Raw genomic sequence first — 15653 nt, 5'->3', positions numbered from 1 at the left:
TCTGCATTCCCATCAATTTTTCTTCCCAGCTGGCAGTAGGTCTTGTTAACTAAAAAACTTATATAGGATAAAAGTAAGCAATTCATTTGAGTTCTGATGAACACTTCTATTTTCGTTCATTTCTGCAACATAGACCCTCTGATCAGGATTGCATATTTGCTAGAAAAAACTGAACAATTAGGAAAATGACTTGGATCTTTCACCAGTCATACAAAAGGCATAGATAATAAAGTCAAAGTCCTAGGTTGGGCAAACACTGTCTTTTATACAGGTGAGTTTATATTAGAGCTAGCACTTGACCAGCACTCAATAGCTAAGAAAACACACATCTAGTCATTCCCAGGAAAAATCCCAGGTGCCATGGTAGTCATTAGCTAATTTAGAAAGCCAGAATTTTTTCTTTGCGTTAGCATTGCTTGAAGGGCCTTAGCAATGGAGGAATACAAGAGTGCTTGATTCCTTCATTCCATGAGAAATGGTGTGAAAATATCTTTTCCTTATGAGGTAATGCCAGCTTGGCATTTGATACCTTGCTAATTATGCCAGTGGAACCAAAAAATGTACTGCAATATGGACTGTTTCATAAATCAGAATTTAGTTGAGGCAAAAGTAGAAATCATCTTTCTAGAATTGGAATGCTAAGCAGGTTTAAAGCAGAGAATGAAAGAGAATTTTAAGCAGAAAATGAAAATACTAGCAAGAACCTCTACATAATCTGAATCATTCATTATATATATATATGGTTCAATCCAGGACAATTGGCTATAAATCCAGTTTCTGGTTTTCTTCTTACAAAGTATGAAGGTCAAGGACACATTTCAGCTGTTCTAAAATTCTGGATATTCTTATCCATAAAATGTACAAGTGAGTGCGTGACTGAATGGATGTGTGTGTATGTGCGTGTGCGCGCACGCATGTATGGTTGCATTCAGAAAGGAAGACGGGCCTCAAAGCACAGTCTTAAGTAAAAACTCATTTGATGGATTCATCAGTTGAGAAGCACTCAGAAAAGACCCAGACTCATCTGCCCCTTTGTCTGGGGGTCAGAAATAGTTTGGCTAGGTGCAGTGTTCTATTAAATAATCTATTTTTTTATAAAAGGCTTATGTAGTATTACCTAGGATTTCTCCAATTTTAAGCTAAGAGGAGGGATTGCTTTTATGAAATGGCAATACACACACACACACACACACACACACACACTAGTTAGAAGTAACAGCTTGATAGATGAGATGCTGCCCAAGGTCAAAATCCATTGCTCTTTTTTTTTTTTTTCCCCTGTCTGTGGTCAAGTTCTTTTAATTGCAGAGAAGAATTTAGGTGGGAAATATTAACTCTATCTAAAATGAACCAAATTTAGCTATTTCCAATACTTTAAAAGATGCCTTTCGACATTATCCATTTGTGGTGAAATCCATTTGCAGTGAAAGACTTCAGAATTTTGAAAATCATCAGAAATTGATATACCTTTAAGTAGTTGCTACATTATTTTCTTAGACTGCATTAGCCTTTGGTGTTTTGGAGTCTTAAACAAGAAAAAGAAAGCAGTGGCTTACAGTTTTGCTCCAGTAAGTAAGACAATGTTATCATATCCCACTTTTCGCTTTTTCTTTCTTTCAAATGAAAACTAGCTCTTTAATTTCTAAAAGTCTTGAAAATACACAAGTAGTTTCACAATAATAATATTAAACTGCTCCTTTTTATCTTGGTGTGGGATAACATATTATCGTGGTGGTTGGTGGAATTTAGCAGTTAGGGAGACTTAGATATAAAAAAACATTAAGTAAACAAACATTAGATATCTCATCAGTGATTCCAGTTTAAAAAATGGCCTGTATTTCTTAGATAATAATATGTGTGTTTGTAATGCACACATGCATGTGTATGTGTGTTGGCTACAAATATTTTGGAAAACTTGTCATATGACAAAGTAATCAGCAATTGCTTATAATCTTATCATTCATCTCACCAATTAGAAATAGCCACTATTGGCCTTTTAGTAAACATACCATCCTATCTTTCTTTGTGCTATTTTGTCTGTACAAAACAATGTTTTATCATAATCTTAAATTTATTGTAACAGTGTTTAATTAATAAGGATAAACTGGATTGTGCTGTGGAAGCAACCCCCAAATCCCAGTGATTAATGACAACAAATCTTTATTTCTCCATCATGCTAGATGCACCATACAGGACAGCAGGCACTCCTCTCCAAAAGTGTCTCCAGGACACAGGTTTAAGGAAACTTCATCATTTTTAGCTGGGCCATCTGGAACCATGACCACAGCAGCTGTCATCACAGGAGAAGAAAGAATTAGCATCATACAAAGACTTTTCACTACCTCATCTGTAAGCAAACTTATTTCTGCTGATGGTAAATGGCATGGAATCATCATATGGCCCCTGGGAGGGGTTTGAGAAATGTGGAAAACTTATGGGGTATTTGGAGAACATCATGATTTTTTGCCACAGGCATTTTCTCATATCAGTGAATATTCCTTAAATATATGATTTTTAGTGCTGGAGAATGTGCCATTGTTTGTGTGCAACTGATTATGTTTAAATTTACAAAAACATTTACCATTCCTATATGTTAGCAAAAACAAGATAAAGCAAATAAATGATGAGGAATCACTCCGTGCCCCTTATGAATGACAAATAAGTGGTCATCTTTTGAAGTAAGATGGAGTATTTCACCATAATACAAGGATTTGGGTAGGGAGAGGGTGTTTTTTCATTGATGTGTAATAAATTATCACAAATTTAATGGCTTGTACCATACTAAAAGTGTTTCCTTAAGTCAGGAATCTGGGTATGCTTAGCTGGCTTCTCTACTTCAGGATTTTACTACTCAAAATCAACGGGTTAGCTGGGGCTGTATTCTCATCTAGGGCTTTACTGGAAAAGATTTACTTCCAGCCTTCCAGACTGGTTTGAAGAATTCATCTCTTTGTACCTTTTGGACTAAGATCCCTGTCCCACTGCTGGCTATTCACCAAAAGCTGCTCTCAACCCTTTCCATAGGCCCTCAGCACATGGCAGCTTACTTATTCAAAGCCAGCACCAGTAGTCTATTCCATCTGTTAAGTGGAGGTCTTATATGGTGCAACCTAATCTAGGGAGTGACATCCCACCACCCTTTGCCATATTCTACGGGTTAGAAGAAAGTCACAGGACCCACCTACACTCAAGTGATAGATATTATACAAAAGTGTGACTCACTCAGGGTCATGTTAGGATGCGGCTATCCCAAGAAGCAATAGACACATTCAGATATAACTAACAGAAAGATGCATATCACAATCTTATGGAAAATTAGTGACATCCCAACCTGAATGGAGACACAGATATGGTTATTATTTTCCCTTTTAGAGAACACAACCCAAGTCATGTTTCCTCTCAGATTTTATCCACCTGAATGTCTTGGTGTGTACAATCTCTCTCATGCTCTAAATTGCAAACATGAACTCACAAGCTGTACTGTAAGTTAATTGTGCCAAATGGTAGGGACTGTCTATAAGCTGCCATGGTAACAACACCAAATAACCAACCACACTCTGAGATATTATTTGTCTCTATATTAAATATGCTTCATTTATGGTTTGGGACCTTTCCTAAACCCTACTACATATCCCTTGGGTCCCACAAAAACAAAAAGAAAGCAGACAAAACCAAACAAAACTAAGATTTGAGAGGTCCAGCATATACAGAAGAGTGAAACTTGTCACTTTTACAAGGATGAAATTTCTTTATCTCCTATGCACACTATACATTCCATCAATCTTTCTATCCAAATGTGTTACTAATCTCCGAAAAGATTGAAACTCTCTTCATCAGAAATGCTGATGAAGAGACTGTCCTTGTTAAGAAAGCATGTGGTTTCATTAAAAGACTATTCTATCTACCATCAGTGTTACCTAATTTTCTGAAAGTCCAATAAACATTTCTGTGACTATCAAGGCAGTGTAGTGAAGTCCTTTGCAAGACAATGAGATGTGCCTTCAATTTTACCATGTTTAAATGCAATTTTGGACAATCAGAAGATTTGATTTCTATCTTTGAAGTAGTTTAAAATAATTTAAAAATTAGAGAAGTCTTGGAGGAAGAATTTTAAAATGACATAAAAGAAGGAATTAATATTTGAATCTTATTGCCAAATTATTTGGCTGTGATGGCTTGAATATAATACTGTTAAGGCCTTGGGGGTAACACATAATTTTCCAGAATTGCTTCTGATCGACTCAAAGGACTATAAGGCTTTTGTTTGCAGAATGATAAGGGAAAAAAACCTTTTCTCTGTTTGCATCTAAAACATGACTTTGTTTTTGTTTTAATATTTCTAACTTTCACTTTGAAAAAAAAATCAAGTCAAAAAAGTTGTCAAATAGCACAAGAATTTCTGTATCCTTTCCTTCAAGATTCATCGAATATTAACATCTTAGGTAACTACAGTATAATTATCAAAATGAGGAAACTAATATTAATAAAATAATATCAGCTAATCTAGAGACTTGAAAGTTTTCCAATAGCTCCACTAAGTGATTTATTTCTGATGTAGTATCCAATCTAGAACCAACATTGCATTTATGTGTTACCTGTCTGTCTTCTTGAATCTAGAACAATTCCTTAGTTTGTGTCTTTCATGAAGGATACTGGCCAGTTATTTTATAGAATGTCCCTCAATGTGGCTTTATCTGCCATGTTATCATTATGAAACTCAGGTATGCATTTTTGGTGAAATCCCACAGAAATAATGTGCTTTTTTTAAAGCACATTCTATCAGAAAAACATAATGTCCATTTATTTCATCACTGATGATGTTAAATATGACCAAGGGCACTTGGTGCTTAGTGGTTGAGTGTCTGCCTTTGACTCAGGTCGTGATCCCGGAGTCCTGAAATTGAGACCTGCATCAGGTTTCCCACAGGGAGCCTGCTTCTCCCTCTGCCTATGTCTCTGCTGCCCTCTCTGTGTCTCTCATTAATAAATAAATAAAATCTTAAAAAAATATATGACCACCCATATTTGTGTACTAGTTTGCTAGGGCTGTTATGACAAAGTACAGCAAATAGAGTGGTTTTGACAACAGAAATTGATTGTCTCAGAGTTCTGAAAGCTACTAGTCAGGGCAAGGTATTGGCAGTGTTGGTTTCTTCCGAAGGCCTTGAGGAAGACCCTGTCCCATTCCTCTCCCTAGATTCTAATGATTTGGCATAATTTGCTAGCAAGTCATCAGCTCAGGTTGTGATCTCAAGGTCATGAGATCAAGCCCCACATCAGGCTTCATGCTGGACATGGAGCTAACTTAAGATTCTCTTTCTCCCCTTTTCCCTCTGTACCCCCCCCATACACATTTTCTCTCAAAAAAAAAATTAAAATACAATAAGTCAACTAATTTTTGACAAAACAGAAAAGAATATCCAGTGGAAAAAATAGTCTTCAACAAATTGTGTTGCAAAAACTGGACAGCAACACGTAGAAGAATGAAACTGGACCATTTTTTTTTATAGCATACACAAGAATAAATTCAAAATGGATGAAAAGTCTTAATGGGAGACAAGAAACCACCAAAATCCTAGAGAAGGATTTGGGAAGAAGGAAAAGAAAAAAGAAGAGAGAGAAGCCATAAGGGACTCTTAACAATAACTAACTAACTGAGGGTAGATGGAGGAAGTTGGGCAGGAGATTGGCCAGACGGGTAATGGGTATTAAAGAGGGCACTTGTGATGAGCACTGGGTGTTGTATGTTCAATGATGAATCACTGATTTCTACTCCAGAAGCCAATATTGCACTGTATGTTAACTACCTAAAATTTAAACTAAATAAATAATTAAAAAAGTAAAGACATCAATCATGTTGGATTAGGGGCTCATCTTACTCTAGTATGACCTCATCCTAATTCCATTTGCAATGATCCTATTTCCCAATAAGCCCCAATCCTGGGAGACTGGGGGTAAAGACTTCACCATATGAATTTGGAGAGGAGGAATATAATTCAACCCACAACAGGTGGTGTCTGTCTTATTTCTCCATCATAAAATTACCATTTTTCCCTTTCTAATTAATATGCATCTTATGGACAAATAAACTAAGACTACACAGTTTGAATATTTTGTTTTCCACCACACTTTCAGCCACTAATTCTAGCATCCATTGGTGATTCTTGCCAGAAGCAATTACTGCCGTGTTTCCCAGATAACAATTTCTGGTTTCACCATTCTCTCAAAGATATTTAATCAATTTTATCAATATCTTAAAGATACTTAAACTTTGGACTTCTGCTTTAAAGAAGAGGTTTCTCTTCTCTCCCATTGATTTTTTAAAAATTATTTGTATCACTATGGACTCATGAATTCGTGTTGTATTCAATAGACTATAATAGATTATTATTTGGGGGGGGCCTTGGGGGCTTAAGTTGGCTCCTATATCCTTTAACACTTCCCCATCATTTTTTTTTAATTTTATTTTATTTTATTTATGATAAGCACACAGTGAGAGAGAGAGAGAGGCAGAGACATAGGTAGAGGGAGAAGCAGGCTCCATGCACTGGGAGCCTGATGTGGGATTCGATCCCGGGTTTCCAGGATCGCGCCCTGGGCCAAAGGCAGGCCACCAGGGATCCCTTCCCCATCATTTTTTGATCACTTTCTTAACTTTCAGCACAATATGTTCCAGATTGATCTTGTACTTTCCCTATTTCAGCCATTTGTCCAGAGCCCTGATTCCTTCTATCAAAGAGTGGTATCCAGAACCAAGATCTGGGCACTGTGCTTATAGGTACTGTGTGTTGTTGCTTCAACTCTTGCTCAGCAGGCAGAACTAGGATGCAGAGGTTTACATAAACAAACATAAAAACATACACAGTATATATATATCTGCTTAAACATTTATTTACCTTTATAGCTAACTGTATTAAAAACTATCAGAATACCCTGATGCCTCCATTTTCCAATTCAACACCACAGTATTCATTCTAGTCTTTTCTGCTTCCTTATTGCAGTTCCTTTCTCTGACAGTGGGAAACCTGATGTGAAAGAAAGCTCCACTAAAACCTGGAAGAAATTTCTCTCTTAAGCCTATCATTGGTTCTTTATGTAATCTATTGCAGTATTTTGCAAAGGTTTTTTCAGATACAGCAAATGATAAAATCTGATAGGATGCTGGTACAAACTGGTGGTGATTTGGGAAAATAGAGGCTTTGGTGCAAATTCGTTCTATATTTTTGCATATAAAACAGTACCTTGGAGGTACCTGGGAGGCTTATTCAGCTAAGTGTCTGACTTTTGATTTTGGCTCAGGTCATGATCTCAGGGTTGTGAGATAGAGCACCATATCAGGCTCTGTGCTGGGCGTGGAGCCTGCTTAAGATTCTCCCTCTCTCTCTCTCTCTCTCTCTCTCTCTCTACCCTTCCCCTCCTAAATAAAACAGTACTTTTTGGTCTTATTGAGGTATGATTGACAAAAATTGTATATATTTAGGTTGTACAATGTGCTGTTTTAAGGTGTACAACATGATTTGATAGACATATATATTGTGAAATGATTATCTCATCAAATTAATCAACACATTCATCACCTCACATAGTTACCAAAGAAAAGAATGGTAGTTGCCAGGAGTTAGAGATTGGAAGAAATAACACCCTTTTTAATTGCAATTCAATATTAACAGTTAAAATTGAACTTAAATATAATTGTTTTTTTCATCCATTGACAACTCTAATGTTGAAAATTATTCTGATCATGTGAATGGACTTAAAATCCAATCAGACTTTTTCAAATCAAATATTTCAAAACGATGAGGCTCTAATTTGCAAAATGCCCAATCATTTTCAAAGTAGCCGCTTTACACTTTTGTTGGGCATCTATCGAATGAGACAAGACAAGGTGAAAGAGTCAGGAGGGAACAGGAAAAGTGTCTCATACAACATTCTTAATGACTAAGAAGTAATTTTCCTTCCCAGGGACTCTTTCCAAGTGGTTATACTTCTTCATATTAAAAGAAATCATCTTATAGTGATTACAGATGGATTTATCTGTTGCCTTGTAGCAGAAGCCATCAGTGAGGCCCATGTGGATTATGGCAACTTCCTCACTATTTCTTGCTTCCACATCCCACTCTATCCTTCATTGATTTTTCTAAACCCTGACCATAACTTTATTCACAGTCTATTAAACCTCCTCAATTACTCTATTCAGTGTGTCTTCTGTGTTAATGTATTGAGGGCTCTGGAAAGAAACTGGCCTGGCCTGTAATAGTGAATCTCTAGGAGGATTTCTCTATCTGTGATGTCACAGACAGTGAATTTGATCACTAAAAGCTGCAGCCTGGGTGGCTGAAGTATTAGGGCCACAGTAGCTAAGTTAGCACCAGACTGATTATATTTCCCAGGAGAACTCTTAAGTCATGTGTGGAAATCTGGACCCACAAAAGTTCACCATCATGATGAAAATGACCATCTATCTGATGATACAAAATGAGTCCTACCTACCAACAAAAGAAATAAAATTCTACTCTCATACAAATATCAGGAAGAACCATCTGCTAAGGTTTTCCCAGTAGAACAACACACAGGCAAATAAGTTACAGTTTGTTTGTAAATCAGGATCCAGAGAAGGTATACATTTCAAATTAGCTGACTTTTTTCATAAGTCTCTTTTAATCTATGGCTTACCTTCTTTTTTTGTCACTTGTAATTAATTTGTTTAAAAAAAAAAACTGAGTTGTTTTTCCTACAGCTTTTCAGACTGTGGGTTTTAGTGATTTTACTCACATTGTCTAATATTTGTGTCCTGTGTTTCCCATAAATTAGTAGTGAGATCTAGATGAATGATCAGATTCAGAGTTGAATTTTGGCAAGAATACTTCCTAAGTTGTGTTGGGTACATCCATCAGAAGGCAGAAAATACCTGATCATCTCTTGTTTTGTATTTTAACGGCTATTGAAAATCCTTGATAGCATTCATTATTTCATTAAGGTTACCAAAATAGTAATGCTTTTATTGTTCCTTTTTTACTTGTTAACTGGAAACCTCCATTTGGAGAACCTTTTTCGTTGGTGTATCAGTCCATAAAGAAAAAGTAAGATAAATATTCAATTATTTCTCTTTATTTACTATTTTTCAGAATGTATTACTTCCTAATATCCTCCAAATGTAACCAGTGATTTTTACTATAATAATGAATTGATGGTATTAGTCTTAGTGATGTTCAAAGTGTTCAAACTTTTACTAATAGAAATCTCTTAATGATGGCTTCTGTGTCCTTTGATGGTTTTTTCACTTTCTGGTTTGACAAGACATTCAAAGCTCATCTTTTTTATTTTTTCTCCAAACTTGGGTCCAGCCATCTCTCCAAAGGACCCCTAATTTCTTTAGTGAGTGATGATATTTAGATACTACAACTCGCACAGTGGGGATGATCATTGCTACTATGTTGGCCATTGTTTTAGGCCTTTTTGATGAATATAAATAAACGGGTGGGTTTTTTTAAGCTTTTGGTTGTTGTTTTTTTTAAGATTTATTTATTTTTAGAGAAAGAGTGTGCACAAGGGCAGGGGCAGAGTGAGGGTAAATCTCAAGCAGACTACTGATCTGAGGCTTAATCCCACCACCCTGAGATCATAACTGAACTGAAATCAAGAGTCAGATGCTCAACCGACTAAGCCACCCAGGTGCCCCAATTGTTTGGTTTGATTTTTAAGATAAAATGCATCTTAAGTTCACACAGATAGTTCTAATACAAATTCAAGACTACAAGGTTCACTTAAATTTTGATATTACAACTATGTAGCCTTACACCCACACTGAAAATTCTGGTTCTCACAACTCTTCATTTGGTTTATCATATAATTAACATGCAGTGGCCTCAAAATAACAAAACTAAAACTATTCTAAACATTATAATTATAGAAAACAGTTTATGATTTTTATAGGTTTTTTTGTCCCTAGGATATACCTTATTGGGATAAACAATTATAGCACATGTTTGAAGTAACTTAAAATAATTATTCCATATGGTTTTGCAACTAACTCAACATTTAAATTATAATTTTATGAAGTAATAATTATAAAAGTAAAGGTATAATTTTATAATTTAAAGCTTCAAATATAATTTTTAAAATCTAAATTAAAAATAAAGTTATACTCTTGTAAAGTCATAAAAAATAAAAGTATAATTTTATTTCACAAATACTTTCTTTTATTTTATTTTGTGTAAAACTGACACTCCTCTTTCCAAACTCTCAGGTTTTTTGAGAAACACTGCTGATGAGTTCAATCAGTTTAATTATCACAATGAACCCAAAAATATTCAGTTAAGAAACAAGAAAGAGGGATCCCTGGGTGGCGCAGCAGTTTGGCGCCTGCCTTTGTCCCAGGGCGCGATCCTGGAGACCTGGGATCGAATCCCACGTCGGGCTCCCGGTGCATGGAGCCTGCTTCTCCCTCTGCCTGTGTCTCTGCCTCTCTCTCTCTCTGTGACTATCGTAGATTAAAAAAAGAAAGAAAGAAACAAGAAAGAACAACAATTTTAACAAACGTGAGTCAGTTTTTCATGCTGACATTCTTGTAAGATTGTCTTTCTTCAATTTAGGATATTTCAATGGAATCTAATTTATATGCTGAAATAAAATATAAGAACATACGCTAATAATGAAGGTAACATAGCGCCTCACATTCAAACAAGGAATGGACTCTGAATGATATGAAACATCTACCTATATTCCCCAGAAAACAGGACTTGTTCAACGAAGTGTACTTTGGAAGGCTAACGTTTTGTTCAGTAATTTAAATTTTCTGCCTTCATCAGAAGAAAAGAGTCAAATAACTGACAGTTATAGTTACATTAGCGATAAAGTATTTTCAAGCCTTCCATGGAAACTGGCAGAAATTCATCATTATACAGAGAGAACCAAGCATTTTTGTCTATTTGCTTAGTTGCTTTTTTGTTGGTAAAACAGAACACTGAATAATTTAGCTTCATCATCTTTAGAGCAGCCAAAGTAGTTATTGGAAGTAATTGTGCTTGAAGAACAAGTTGAGACTAAGGCAATTTATTTCTAAAGAAAATATACTCAAGAGGAATTTTGCCAAAACAGGATGACACATCTCCTATATAGTCAATATCCAAAACTCTAGGCAAATTATTTTACTCTTTTTCACACCTGTAAAATAGGGAGAAGTATTTTATGGACAACCTTAACACAATTTCCTTGAGATGCAAAGCTGAGATTAAGATTCTAAATGAGTTTAATGATACCTATTTGTGCCTCAGGATTATGGACAATTAGTCTTTCAATTCCATCACACAATAGTTGAAGGCAAGCTACATTTATTCTTTACAATTATTATGCCTATCTTGCTAGTGGATAGCACTGCACAGAAAAGAGTTTAAAGGATTAACTCAACAAACAGCACATGCATAAAACCATATAACTTCCAATTCATTCAGAATTTTAATACACAAAATTCAATCACATTTATAACATAATTTATTTGTTTCTAACCTCCATAAGACAAGCAAACCTTTTCTACAGTTAAGGAAACAGAAGGTCAGTAGGATGAATTGACTTTCTACCAATTTAGAACTCAGGTCTTTTGAGCCCTAGAGCATTGGATGAAGAGTGGTGACACACTTAGCCCTGGTCCTGACTTCCAGTTCAATGTATTTGCCTTCATATTCTGCTGGTGTCATTGATCAGTAAAGTTTCTTTGAAACAAATTCACAAAGTCAGGAAGCACTAATTTCCCAGTCACAAGAAGGAGATATTTGAGAAGGGAGAACATGCCTCCTTTGAAAACAACATGATGACAGTCAACTCTTGGTAGAATAGAGAATCCTTTTCTAAGTGTTCCAGGAGGTGGGGAAAAAAGATAAACTTTTAGTGAATAAAGACTAGAAAACCAGAAGAAACACTGGTATTGAGAATCTCACCACTGGTCTGAAGAATGGGAGATTAAAAGAAAAAAAAATTACAGGGATGCCTGGGTGGCTCAGCAGTTGAGCGCCTGGCTTTGGCCCAGGGCGTAATCCAGATATCCCGGGATCAAGTCCCACATGGGGCTCCCTGCATGAACCCTGCTTATCTCCCTGCTTCTCTCTCTGCCTACGTCTCTGCCTCTGTGTGTGTGTGTGTGTGTCTCTCATGAATAAATAAATAAATAAAAATTACAGAAATCTAGGATTTTAAAGATGGTCCTGCCAGTTGGCTTAAGGAGATTGATCTCCCTAAAAAACAAAACTGTTCTATGGACCATCCATATGACTGAAATTGTCATTGTTCGATAGTACTCCTTATAAACAATTTTATATTGATCTAAAGGTTTGCCGTCTTTCTATATTCATACTCTTGGTGTACTCTCTGATAATATACTCTCTTATTTCTAACAATCTCTCAGATTATTTTAGGTTTCCTATGTAGATAATCTTCTCTTTAAAATAACACTTTCTTTCCAATCCTTATATTTCAAGTTCCTTTTTATGTTTTACTACACTGCATTAAACATTAACACTTACATTAAACATCCAGTTTAATGATAAATAGAAACAGTAAGTGTAGGTGTCCTCGCATTTTTGATTCTATAGTAATTGCTTTCAGTGTTTTCCCTTTAAGAATGATGCTTTTTCGTTCATTGGTGGTTCATAGAGTTTATCAGTGCTATTTTTTGCTATTCCTAGCTTGTTATTATTATTATTCTAATTGGGTTTGAATTTTATATTTCTTTATGCTCTAAAGTGATGATTATATTTTTTTCCTCCTTCAATTAGTTGATGTGTTGAATAACATTTATAGATTTTTATAATATTAAAGTACTCTTGCATTTCTGGAAAACTACAAATTGATTGTGTTATATTATCTTCCTCATATCTCATTGGATTAAGATTGGCTTGTTTTCTTTTTAAATTTCTTTTATTCTGTACTTCTCTACTTTGGAAACAAAGTTATACAAATAACATAGAATTAACCAGTGAATTCTTTGTCAATTCTCTGAAAAGATTTGTTTAAGGTTAGGTCAACTTCTTGAAAGTGTGTTAGAATAGGCCTCTAACAACCAATGGAATCTGGAAGCTATTCCAGGAAAATTTTCACTCTTGGAGTTTTTAAGACCTTCTAAGATATTGTCTCCTTTTTTCCCGTTAAGTGCCCCCCTCAATGCCTACCCTAAAAACTACAGAATACTTCTGAAAGAAATTGAGGAAGACACAGATGGAAAAATATTCCATGCTCATGGATTGGAAGAATTAATATTGTGAAAATGTCTATGTCTATGTCAGGGCAATTTACACGTTCAATGCCATCCCTATCAAAATACCATGGACTTTCTTCAGAGAGTTGGAACAAATCATCTTAAGATTTGTGTGGAATCAGAAAAGACCCCGAATAGCCAGGGGAATATTGAAAAAGAAAACCAAAGCTGGGGGCATCACAAGGCTGGATTTCAAGTACTACAAAGCTGTGATCATCAAGACAACATGGTGCTGGCACAAAAACAGATACATAGATCAATGGAACAGAATATAGAACCCAGAACCCACTGGAAAATTGAATAGCTACATGCAGAAGAATGAAACTAGACCATTCTCTTACACCATACACAAAGATAAATCCAAAATGGATGAAAGATCTGAATGTGACACAAGAATCAATCAAAATCCTGAGGAGAACACAGGCAATACCCTTTTTGAACTTGGCCACAGCAAATTCTTGCAAGATACATCCCTTCTACTTTGAATCAGTTGACTCACCTAACTGCAAATATTTGTGTAGTTATTTATATTTTGTCTAAGTTTAAGTTTATTGGCACAAAAATATTCATGGTGTGCTTTTATTAACTATTACTTTATTGCAAACAAATAACATGATAAATAGGTAGATAAAGACCAATAGGTCTCATACCCTATTGTTTCTACTGAATCCCACACTTGATGAGTCACCTTCTCCATTGCTTAATGATCATTTATTTTTATCTAATTACTTCACATGGGTTAGAAAAAATTTCCTCCAAAGATTTGATTCTGTTGGTAGACATCGGGACCACTTTTACACAACCTTACTCCTACATTATAAGCTTACTATCTCTACTTTTAATACCAGCTTGGTTTTGCTAATCCTTGGCTCATGATTCATAATCTAAACAGTGATTTTACTATACATGTTCATCTCCAGGGCAAGTCTACACCATCCAGAAAAGTACTGCCTTGTCCCCCAATCCCAGATCTATTTTGTTTTGTTTCCACAGTATTCTGTTGGATATCCATCAATAAATAGAGAAGCTCTCCCTGGGTGGAATTCATTTACTCTATAGCAGGAAGTCATCCATAATGCTAGAAGTGCAAATTTATATCCAATTTCTTGGTTTTCAACCAGTGTGAATCATGTTGTTTCAGATATAAATCTTTGAGGCACATATTTTAGAGGCTGTATTTTGTTATCAGTTTGTTGGTACAGTTTAGTTCCTTAAAGCTGTAGGACTGGGATCCTCATCTCCCAGAGGCTGTCACTCTCCACAAGCAGTTTATGACATAGTTCTTCATGGCCAGTAGGAGGTCATCTGTCCCTCTATGAGGGGCCCAGTCTCTCAAAGGTTTCACCTGATTAACTCAAGCCTACCCAGGATAAGCCCCCTTCTGATGAAATCAAAATCAGCTGATTTGAAACCTTAATTATACCTGCCAAATCTCTGTACTTATGCCATAAAATCATAGGAGTACTTATACTCTGTACTTATACCCTGATCATAGGAGTTAAACCCCATCCTATTCTCAGCCCTGCCCACATCAAGGAGAGGGAATATATAGGACATTTACACCAGGGAGTGGGAATCTTGGGGACCATCTTAAAATTCCACCAACCACAAGTACTCTGGCCTCCTCTCATTTATGGCCTCCACAACTGATCTATATATAACAGGGAACCAAGAGGATAAATTAAAACATTTCAGACCATAAAATGAATATTTTTTTAAAATTCTACTGAAGTTGAATTACAGTAAAATGATTACTACTAGAGCAATATAACTCTAGCTTTCATGACCAGTTAGTTTCCACTGCTCCTCCTCACCTAAACTATTCATTCTTCCCAGAAGAGCAGCATGGTACATGCTTTGTACCACACTGGAAGCATCTTACTCTAAATTTTGATCCAGTAGATGCAATACAACCTGTATTGTCAATACAATACATTGACATTAGGACAATGCCTCCCTCTTTAAAATAAAGTCAATATTTACTCATCTGTTCGACCAATATATGTTTTGTAATCATTACTTAAGTAACAGTAAAAATGAAATTACTTTAATTGATATTTATTCTGTTTGTGTAACTCTGCAATCATCTGATTTGCATCATAAATAGCCTTAAGTAAAATTCTAAAGAAGAAAATTTTGTTTGAGTGTCGCAGCCCCTGAAAGGCAATTAGATAATATCCCATCAGCATGCAAGAACAGTGTTAGTCACTCAATTTTTAGAAGTTCTTCATCTATATTATGATACTACACGAACCTTCAACTTCATTACTAGCTAATTCTCAGTAGCTAGTAAGCATCAGCATTAGATCTTAATTGGCAATCAGGACTTCTGGTAGAGCAGGCCTTCCTGAATTAAATCTGAAAGTACTGACCTAATTTCCCAGACATTTAGAAAGTATCACAGTTA

The 15653-nt window shown here is 35.6% G+C and overlaps 1 pseudogene; it reads left to right on the top strand.

Annotated features, from left to right (window-relative positions):
• The first annotated feature begins 2277 nt into the window (after positions 1-2277).
• LOC100687481 overlaps positions 2278-15653 on the top strand; it is a 73111-nt pseudogene continuing 59735 nt past the window's right edge.

The sequence above is a fragment of the Canis lupus genome, chromosome 37, assembly GCF_011100685.1.
Source record: "Canis lupus familiaris isolate Mischka breed German Shepherd chromosome 37, alternate assembly UU_Cfam_GSD_1.0, whole genome shotgun sequence".
Classification (NCBI taxonomy): Eukaryota; Metazoa; Chordata; class Mammalia; order Carnivora; family Canidae; genus Canis; species Canis lupus.
This window is presented reverse-complemented; position numbering and strand designations above follow the sequence as displayed.